We start from the raw sequence: 11,895 nt of genomic DNA on the forward strand, positions 1-11,895 counted from the left end.
GTTAGAGAGTCTGTGTACTCCATTGAAGGCTTGAGAGGTTTAAGCAAACTCCTCGGCATAGCCCCGTCATACTACTGTGACCCTCAGAGGTCCTGTTTCAGTAAGGAGAGTCTGTGTACTCTAGTCCTACTGACTTACATTTATTAAGTGACACTCAATTTGAGTTCACTATTGTAAAACTCTGCTTGAAAACATAATAGAGAGGCCACCACTAAAATGCTGGACCAGGAGACGTAGCCCAAAAAAATTGGGTGAACTCCTTATTAAACTTATTTTGTTTACATTTTTGACTCTTATGCTTTCTCTATTTGCCTCAGTGTCTATGTATTCTAGCAATCTTATCGATCTACTGCACAAGTAACATAGGCACATCCATGCACATGAGTCTGTAATACCTTTCATTCTTTATCTTGGATAAATTTCAGATCAGATTTGGTCACGTAAACTATCGCTCCCTTCAAACTCTATGTAAAGAAAATATGGTTACATTTTTTCCTATGGTATCTTGCAGAGATCGTGTTTGTTCCAAATGTGTACTTGGAAAACATCATCAAGATAGTTTTGAAAAACGTGCCTCTTGGCACGTCTTAGCCCCTTTATAACTTGTGCATAGTGATTTATGTGGTCCACTTCAAGTTATCTAATTCTCTGTCTACAAGTATTTCTTAAATTTCATTGATGATTTCTCCAAATGCACTTGGGTATACTTTTGAAAGCTCAAGAGTGAAACAATCTGGACATCAAATTCTTAAGCTAAGATCTAATAATGGCACATAATATGTTAACAACAAATTCATCAACTTTTGCACTGAGCATGGAATTCAAATACAAAATACTGTTCCATATACTCCACAAAAGATTGGTGTATCTGAAAGTAAGAATTGCACCTTAAAGGAAATGTCTAATTGTATGCTTCAATCTAAAGGATTTAGTCTTAATTTTTGGGCAAAAGCAATTAACTGTGAAAATTACATAGTAAATCACACTCCTACAATGTTTTTAAAGAATATTACTCCAGAAGAAGCATGGAGCTCAATTAAACAATATGTAACTCACTTTCATGTTTTTGAAAGTGAAACATGGGCCCATATTCTAGATGAGAAACATAAAGCTTTAGAACCTAAGAGTGAAAAATGTGTTCTTTTTGGATATTCTGAAGATGTCAAAGGATATAGACTTCTTTCACCTAAGTCCAAAAATTTTATCATTATAAGAGATGTAAAGTTTGCTGAAAATATATCAGCCTACGAGCCTAGTTCCGTGGATGTGCCCCCTCTCCCTATCCCTTCTACTTATGAAAATATTTCTTCTTCAGATGATGACAACAAGGATGAAAATTCCCCACCACCCCCCCCCCCCCACCTTCACAGGATCCTCCTTCAGCTCCTCAAATTCCAAAATGGGTCTGTCCTACTTGAGATGTAGTAGGTGCTCTTGTAGGTGATCTTATAGATCAACGACATACAAATTCTTAGTTTGATATAACCTCTTTTTTACTGGCTCAAGATTCAATGAGTTATGATCCTGACACCTTTGCAGAAGCTTCAGGCCATCCAGATTGGGATGCAACTATGAATGAAGAATATCATTCATTATTGGAAAATGATACATGGGATCTTGTTCCTCTTCCAAAGGGATGAAAACTTGTTAGATGCAAATGGGTTTATAGAACCAAGTTTGTACTAGATAGAAAAGTTGATAAACATAAAGCTCATCTTGTTGCTAAGGGTTTTTCACAAGTTTAAGGCATTGCCTATACTGAAACCTTCTCCCTTATTGCCAGAATGAACTCTATCCACCTTGGTCTTTCACTTGCTTCCTCTTTCAAATGGGAATTCCATTAGATGGATGTTAAATCCGCCTTCTTGCATCGGGACTTGTATGAAGTAATATATATTGAACAACCTCATGGCTTTATACAGACAGACTCCAGCCTTATATGTCGGCTTAAGAAATCCTTTTATGGTCTCAAGCAAGCCCTTTGGGCTTGGTATGCCAAAATGGATAGCTTTCTTTTAGATACTATCTTTTATAGGTGTCATTCTAACAATATTGTGTACACAAAGAATGTGGGTAAGTCTCTTATCATTCTTGTTCTTTATGTTGATGATCTTATCCTTACTAGTAGTGATCCCAAACTTATAAACGATATGAAATCCAACCTTAAAAAGTAGTTTGAAATGACAAACTTAGGGCACTTGCGTTATTTTCTTGGTCTTCAAGTCTTGCAATCCAAGGAAGGTATTTCCCTTTCCCAGTCAAAGTATGCCTATGATATTCTACACCACTTTCACATGGAAGACTCTAATCCAGCCCCTCCTCCCTTTTATTCTAGAGTCAAGCTTTCAGTCACTTGTACTTCCCCTGAAGTTGATACTACTTTATATCGTTAACATATGGAAAAAAAATTGTATCTGACGCATACCCGTCCTAACCTTTCATTTGTTGTTTGCCTTATTTCTCAGTTTATGCAAAACCCACATGAAAGTCATTGGAAAGAAGCTAAAAGAATACTTCATTATGTTCGAGGTACAATTCAGTTTGGGATTCATTACAGTGCAGAAGCATCTCCTCTATTGGTTGATTTCACTAATTTCGATTGGGTTGGTGACCTTGATGATCAGAAGTCTAGTGGAGGTTATGTGTTCACTCTTGGTTCTAGACCTATTACATGGGCTTGTAAGAAACAAAGTGTTATTTGTCTTTCTTGAGCAGAAGCAGAGTATTGTGGCACCATAAAAGCTAGTAAGGAAACCCTGTGGATTCGTCAAATCTTGTAAAAGTTTAGCTTTCAGCAGTAGCATCTGACTACAATTTGGTGTGATAATCAAAATTCCATTCAACTATGCAAAGATCCAGTCCAACATCAGCGTAGCAAACACATTGAACTACAAATGCACTTCATCAGAAAGCTCATTCATGACCATGTTGTTGAAGTGAAATGTTGTTCAACTGATGATCAAGTTGCAAACATCTTTCCAAAGGCTATCACAGAGGCGAAGTTTACGAAACTTCGATTTATGGTTGGATTTCAATAAGTTGTCATTAAGGGGGGATAGCCTCTAATGCCTTGTTCCTTCTCCTACTGTGTCGTATTTGTACATCCTTCAATCCTATCCCAAGTTGTTCTTAAGGGGGGATGTTAGGATATTACGACACATAGGAAATAGTTAAGTATAACTTGGTCTAGTGTAGAGTTAGGTAAAGTGTGCTTCTTTACTATGTACTTTTGTAACTTACAATCTGATGGTCACGATATGTTCTAGACATGAAGTGATCCGATGGTTCATTCTCTCCTGGGTATTACCGACACTTGATCCATGGCCTAACACCCGATTGGTCCATGATCTATATTTAAAGAGCATGGAAGGTCAGTTGAAAGGTGACCATTCAATAGAGAAGCTAATGTAAATTTTCTTTCTTTTACATTAATAAATTGCCTGAAGTGGCCGCGTTGGCTCAGGTCGTGGACTATTTCCCTCTTTTAGGGTTTTAACCACATCAATATTACTAGTGTATTGATCTATGATCTATTTGTGAGCGGTGTCCTTTGGTGTTCTATCTGAGGAGCTTACCCTGTAAATTCCTATAGTTACAGTTGGACATAAGATAACACAATACCTATTTGGGTCAGCAAGAATTTGAGCTTTGTGTGACATTCAATTTAAGGTGTATGAGGGAGAATTCCACGAATTGTGAAGGAAAGGTGACCTCAATTAGAAAATTAATAATATTATCATAAAGAGGGGTTGGGGTAAAGGGAAATAATTGTTGTGTACCTGTAGATTAGTCCACGTAATAAACAAAATTTGTTAAATCATAACAACATTCATTGAATAACATTCATAACCAAGAAACAAAATAGTTCATTAAATTCACATGTAAATAAAGAAACATATATCATACACATAATTGGAATAACCCAAATATATATATGATACATGTATGAAGGAATGTTGGCTCATTGAGCTTCTGATTATAGTTGTAAGTTCCTAGGAGAATTGTTACATGAGTGAAACACTATATCCAATAGTGGAAAATGAAGTTAGAACTTGCTTCTCTAAAGAATAATCTATCTCCTATGTAGTACAAGAGAAACCAAGGCTAGGCTTGCAAAATCTCGGTCAAAGCTTGGTCCCCAAAAGCCCTTTTCATGAGTTATGAGGAACTATTTATACCAAATATAATGACTCTTGAGATTCTCATGACTCTTTAAATTCTATGACTATTCAAATTCTGATGTGACTCATTACATTCCAATGTGCGGCTATTCATATTCCACATGTGCTCATTGGACTTCATTACATAACATTTATTACATAAGAAAAATTATATATGAGACAGTAACCTAATAAGAAAAAACTGCTAAAGGACAAAACTCATTAAATGGATAGATCATGTTCTTCTTCATCGAGTTCATTTGTGATATAAGTGTGCCATACTCTGAACTCCTTTGTGGTCACTTTGATCTGGTGTGGCAAGTCTCCTTTTTCGTGCACTCTCACCTCCAATTCCTCTTAAAGTATTTTCTTGGAGCTCCATTATACATTATTCGACAAGCATGAAAGCTTCATGTATGCTTTCGCTGGTGCAAAAGCATACTATTGAATAACATCATTAGTCACTTACAAGCGTTTATGTTTTGTTACCTGCTTTATTTGTTCAATGCAATCTTGGATCCCCTAAAAAGATGGCCTCCCTACCTTTAATTTATTTAAGATACTCGATAGCAAGCATCACATGCTTTTATGTAAGGGACTCAAACTCATTATGCAGTCAATTTTAAGCATTCATGGTGTTAACTGACTGTGCTCCAAGATGTGATTAGTTCTGTATGTGGAGTCTCAATTGCACTCTAGCAATTTCTATGGATATTTTATTCCTTTTTTCCAAATACCATGGGCTATTTGTATATTTCGTTGTCCACTCCTACATCTAGTCAACTGCTCTAGTTCTACCTTTAGGAGTTTCATAATTTCTTCCCCATTCTTCTGAATGCCAATGAGAGGAAACATGATTTGTTGTATAAGTATCATCTCATCGTATAGTCGTGCCATGCTATCCTCCATTTGTTCTAATTCATCTAGTATGGCCTATTGCGATTATGTAGTATTAGAGTTATGTTATAACATTCACTGATTCTGTACTCAAAGATTATCTACCTGTTACTTTGTCATAATGAGTTCTCTTCTCAATCTATCATTCCCATTTAGCAGAAACTATGATTTATCATGCGCCACGATAGTTAATGCAACATTTTCTACGATAACAGTCCTCAAATTTATTCTAGTGTTGGAGGTGATCACATTTTCTATCGCTACAAAGATTGGGTTCACAAGATCATTGGGAAAGTATTTATGTCTTTTCTAAATGATCCGCTTCTTTAAATGATCAAATGTTACACGGCAAACATCTATGACTCTACCTATTGGTGGATGTGTAATCCCCATATCTCTGAATGGAATATGTCCTCCTATGAGTGGTTTTTCACTTGGAGTATTGGCCTAATCATCCATGGGTTGGATGGTGTCTTCATCCTCATACTCCTCCTCCTCTAGTTCATGAGTCAATTGTTCTTCTTCCAAGCTCTATGTTGCTTCTTTCTCTTGATATTACCTCTATTATTCTTCCTCTACCCATCTCCTCTCTTCTTCTTCTACCAGTTACTTCTCAAGAAACTCATATTGCTTCTTGATCTCTTCTTATTTTCCTTCTTATTATTTTTCTTCACTCCTCTCTGGTTCTATTTGTGTAGCTCTTGTATTTAAAGTATTTAATTTCCATTTTCTGCTCTCTTTCCTGATGAGTACCTAATCCTTTTCTTGGGAGATAACTTCTTTAGTTGATGCATTGTTTCATCCTCCACCTCTTGTTCCTTCTTGTGCAAGTCCAAAGATGGAGGATTGCGAGATGAATTGGTACTCATGGTTGGATGTCTCTTCATTTTGGAATTATACCAATTATTTATCTTTTGATCCTTTGGTTGGAATATTGAGGAATACCTTGTATTATGCCAGATCATTTCACAATTCTAGCTCACAATTCACCTAGGACCATATGCATGGGAACCTTTGGTGGCGAAGTGTAGGTGGTTCAAGTCTTCAGTTTTGGCGATTAATGTCCTATGACTCTTTAATTCATATAATCTGATCCTTAATGGAAATATGGTCCAAGGGGATTTCTTCCTCCTGTGAAGGGTTCCTGATAGTCCCTTGTCTAGTTGATTTTCCACCTCCTACCTGACCACCTTGTTTATCACATATTGTGGCAAAAGATGAGGGGTTGTCTGAAATCCCAAGAATATAATGTAAGTTCCATCAGGAGCTGCAAACTAGTGCACAATATCTTGAAGAGACTCTTTCACTTGATCTATCATGAATGGCAGATCATTTTCGAATAGCAGGCAAAAAATGACTACAAAGAAGTGTTTGTCCAATCTGTCATACAAGCCTCTAAAGCTTCCTTCTAGTAACACCTTGTAGTGGAAATAAAATGGGAGCTTCTCTTTAGGAGCCCAACTCCAATACAACTTTGGGAATGCATATTGTGCACACGTACTGTCCAACAGATATGTAGACATGAAAAATGTTGGAGCTTGATTTTCTTGCAAAGATGCTTTGACCCTCCCCACATGTCACTGTAACTCAAATGATAATATATTCATCCAATTAAAATATTTTCCACATTTAACCATAAAATTGAGTGTATATATCCAATTCTCTTGAAATACCTAAATGTTCTTATGCCCAAACGTCCAATAATACATAACTATCAAATACTGATATACGTCTCTCAAGATCTTTGGTTGATAAATTGTCGTTGGGTAATGGAGAATCTTAGTGGGTTCTCAACAGCATTGATTGATAACATTAGTCGTGTCAAGGTTATCCAATATTCTGTAAGTGGAATAATTTTCATATTCATTGGACTTGACCATCTTATAGTATGTCTGCTTATCACCACCATAATAGGTGGTGAGGTGCGTGCCAGTTTCACTACATAGCACAAGGTGTGAGTCATCCATATGTGTAATTATCCTTCCAATAACTTTAGCACATGGCATGACCAGGTATGTACACATGATCTTGTGTGTCCTATACTTTTTAAAGTTTTTATATTCTTGGACATCTTCTAATTCCTTAGGAAATCTCTCCTGCATGGACGCGTTGTAGATATTGCTCTAGGTAACCTCTATCGTCTTGTCAATAAAAAACTAAGTGTCTACATAAATAGGGTTATTTGAATTTGTAACTTCAGGAAAATCATAAGTGTTGTCTCCTAAGAGTAATTTAGAGGATACATTGTGTGGTGGCATGTCTCTAACAGATGATGACACAATTGTAACACTTGTAGCAGAGGCACATGTTTGTGGAATCACACTCATAGCGACAAGATCAACTTAAAATAACTAGCTATGAAACAATATTTGTAAATCACATTAAAGAGTCGCCATGAATGATAGAGCATAAAAAACTATGAACGAAAACAAAAAATGACTTACATGCAAGCAAAAATACATATGCAAACTTGGAGGGTGCACTCTCGAAGCATGAAAACACATGCATGGCCATTCAGGGCTTCGTAGTGTGCTCACAAAATAGGTAAAAAATTAGCCAGGGTGAACTGTAGCACCCTAAAGGGTTGAAGGAATGAGAAAAAGTGGGTTTAGGTCTTCCCTATACACCCATGTTTCCTTGGAGACAAGAAGGGTGCATTGTCACACTCCGAACTAAAGGAGGATGAGGAAAATTGAGTATACGGTCTTCAAATGTCCCTATTCACAAAAGATAAAGGAGGGTGTCATGTCCCATGTTAAAGGGCTAAATGATGAGGCTTCATGCCTTCATGATGCGTCCATAGGCCCTAAGGTAAAGAGGGTGCATTGCAGCACTCCGAAGTGATGATGGGAGAATCTTAGGGCTTTCATGATGCACCCATGCACTTAGTAAGAGAACTAGGTTGAACATGGTGCAATTTTGAAGACTTAATGAGCTTTAAACTCAAGGAGTGCGCTCTTCCTAATAAGAGACTAGGAAAAAGTACAAAAATAATAATTTGATGCTAAGGAGAGGAATGATATGCAAGGCTATATAAGTTGTTTTCACTTGCATGGTGGAAGATGAAAAGTTTCAGGAATGTTAAAGGTTTGTTTCATGTGATAGTAAATGTCCACTTGCAAGATGAAAATATAGATAAAATACCAACAAACGAAATGCAAAAAAAATAAATCGAAACAAAAATAAATTATTATTGGATAGTGAAATGGTAAAAAAGTAGTAAAGGTTTGAGCATAAAAACTTAATTGCTACACTTGTATATGAAGGGCTTGATGATTTTCCAGCTGTGCACTCAAATGAAATGATGATGAAGCGATGATTAGCTGAGTTTATTAAATATGTCAAAATGAAAAAATAACTCATTCATGAGTGGCACTTGTCGTTGGATGAAAGGATCAGTTAAGAAGGAGTTATGGCAGTTCCTATTTTCTAGGAGTGCACCCTCATGCAAAAAGTTGTGTCATGCATGCAACTAGATAGGGTGAAATTATTTGTCATGAAGGAGTGTACCTCTATAGGGCACACTTGCACAGCCTGAAGTAGTGCACCCAAGTAGCACGGATTTCTTTGGCACAAAGATGTGCACTTTATTTAAGTGTGAGCCTTCGTCAAATCAAAGTGCACTTTTTCTTTTGTGAGATATTTTCTTTCTTTTTCATGCTATTTTCTACTTTTGCATGATTTTGACTGTGTGCATGGCTAGAAGGCAATTTTCTAAGTTAAGAAATACCATGAGCTCACCTATCCACAACTTAACTCAAACACTCCTAATGTTTAAGTGATGACACTTGAGACACATTGACTTAGGAGGATGCGGCACTAGGATAAAACATACAAATGACAAATCAAACCACATGACGACAGATGGGGGCTTGAAAAGAAAGCTATCATAGGCTCTGAAATTGACATAAGAAAATATTTGGAGGGTCATTGTCATAGTGACAACATGCTTGAAGGAAGAAAACCCTAGGGCTTATAAACAAACCCTACGATTGGATGTTTATGCTAAAATAAGAACCCCTAGTGTTTGTAATGAAGGACTGACATCAAGATGATTATGTGGATAAGTTCCAAGATATATGAAAGGTTAAGAGGGAGATGACATATTCTTAGAAGATAAGTATATTATATCTCTCTTATTTCTTACTATTGTTATTGATTTTACTAGTAGTTAGTCTCTTTTCTTTGAGCTCTTTGCTTGGTTGTAATTATTCTCCCATGACCTCCTGGTGAGGATTTCAAGTACATATTGAAGGCTTCCTAGAACCTAGTAGCACGAGGAAGAACAAAGAAAATATGTGACAAGAGGACTCTCCCTAAAATTATGGATTTGGGATGAGAAATGAGATATGGACTTAGAGGGAGTAGACATACCAACAAGATTGAAGTATGTCTTGATCTATGCCTGAAAGAATTAAATGGTGACTTCCAAGACAAAGTATGATTCAAAGATTTCCTTAGTAAGAGAGAAATAAGTTTATGAAAGGAAACATTTTCAGGCACACTTCTATTAAAATTTTTATTTTCTTTATGATTTATTTTGGAAATTACATCAGATGTATGTACAGATTGACTTCTTTGATAAAATAAGAGTATGCAAGAGCTACCCCAACCTTGTTAGGTACTTGAAGAGGTCTTATACTAGAAAAAATAAAACTTTTTACAAGATCCTCCATTGGATACACTCGGAGTGGTGGATCAAGATTGATCCTGTATCATTTTTTTTTCTAATTAAAGTAGAAGAGATCATGTACGAAAGGGAGAAACATTAATAAAAACATGGAGCAGTGAAGGCTTTCCAAGGAACCCTTGCCTTATATTCAAGGGGATTTGATTACTAGATTCAGGGTAGATACTTTTGAATCAATAACAGATGCACTTTAATAGTGTTTCTGGTAGAGTGAGCATCCAAGATTGTTGTCATAGGATGTATTTCATAAAACAAGCCTAGATAGGGTAACCTGGAAGCAACCAAGGCAATGGATCAAGAGAAGGAAGCAGATAAGCTCAACATGTGTTGAATTACCAACATTGTACAATTGGTCATGGCATAATTAGATATGGTTTGAGATATGTCTCAAACAATGATGCACAACTATAGGGGTATATAGAGGAAGGGAGTGCAAATGATAGTAAGAGTAATTAGAGGACATTTTAGCCTAAAAGTGCCCATGAAATTTTCATGTACGTAGCATGTCAACCAATTAAAATAAGTTAAATTTATAAAATGATACATGTAAATATTTTGGAGGGGAAAAACCTTTTTTAATTGTATTTTTTGCTTATCTCCTTATAGATTTACTCAAATTTCAAGTATAGACACTCGTTGGATGAAAATTGAAATTCTGCATCCAACAACTACCCATTATGCATACTTTTGATAAGACCCAAATTGATAAAAATTGAAGATACATTAAGAAAACATGTTGAACACGTTTTTTTAATGCATCTTCAATTTTTATCAATGTGGATCTTCTCAAAAGTATGCATAATTGGTACTCGTTGGATTTAGAATTTAATTCTACATCTAATGAGCGTGTACACTTGAAATTTGAGTTAACCTATAAGTAGATAAGCCTTAAATACAATTAAAAAAAGTAGTTCTTTTATTTTCCCTTAAAAATTCATAAGTCTTATTTTATTATTTTCCTATTATTTTATAATTTTTTTGTACGAGGCCACATTTAGGCTGAAACCTCCTCTAATGACTTCAATAAAACGCTTCAATTTAAACTCTACTATGATTTTTTGAGAATGTATGTTATCGGGAAATCTAGTGTCTATGCAGAGCTGCTAGTCCCACTAAGATGGGTAGCTATCTTAGAAACAAACAGATTAAAGTTATTTTCATTTTTCTTTACGAGAAGCACGTAGGGGAGGAGCAAAGAATACCAACCTCGATCTTTCGCTCGGTTCCTTCCTTGTTCCTTCTTGTCTCTGATAGGTCTTTGCCACTCTTTACTTAACCACTCCACTTCAAAGAGTACCTGTAAAGTCAAATCAGCATAATACATTCAAAGTGCAGAGATCTACAATCATAAACAATATAGGACCAGATATATATTGACCACACAAATGCACATATTATCAGACATAAAGAATGTGGAGGAAAACTTGAATAGCTTTATTGATGTAAAGATTAGAAGAGAGGATTACAACCCGTTGATCTGACCCAGCGTCATCCTCCCAGCATGAAAACCCTTCTTCACCTCATGAAAAGCTTAGATCACCCAACACTATGATGTTCCACCAAGAAACCAACAACACTTCCTTACAAGATATAAGATTCCAGCCTCTGGATCTCTGGGATGAGGGATCCATATATAGATGATTGAAAGGGGGTGAGTCAGCTTCTGGGATTTTGATTAGTGTATTCTCTCTAATAGTTCTTGATTCCACTTGGAGAATAATGATCTCTTACTCATCCCTGGGCGAATTCAGAGAGGCAAGTGTCACAGGAGAAGTTTCTGTAAGATTCCATGATCATCCACCTTGCAAACTGTCTCTGCCATTTGTCTACTCTCACCCATCGCACCCTACATAAGGGCTTTCTAGTATGCATCACACTTTTTACACTGAGTAGGTGAGATGCATCACACCCTTAGCACTGAGCAATCTGTATGGTCTAGCTTTGACCAGTTCTGAGCAGTTTTTTGTGGAGAACTTCTCGGAGATGATGTAATCAGTTGACCTTGTTCCTTTAGGGCATGAAACAACACTTTTAGGGATTTTGAAGCCCTTGGTTTATGGACATATGTGATTGGGATTGCAGTGCCCAAATATGTCTATAATAGTTGCCCCCTAAAGCATGAGGTCAAAAATCTTTTGATGTCGGGTG

The sequence above is a fragment of the Pinus tabuliformis genome, chromosome 1_1, assembly GCF_031772625.1.
Source record: "Pinus tabuliformis cultivar Carrire ecotype Pingquan chromosome 1_1, CPIR1, whole genome shotgun sequence".
Classification (NCBI taxonomy): domain Eukaryota; kingdom Viridiplantae; phylum Streptophyta; class Pinopsida; order Pinales; family Pinaceae; genus Pinus; species Pinus tabuliformis.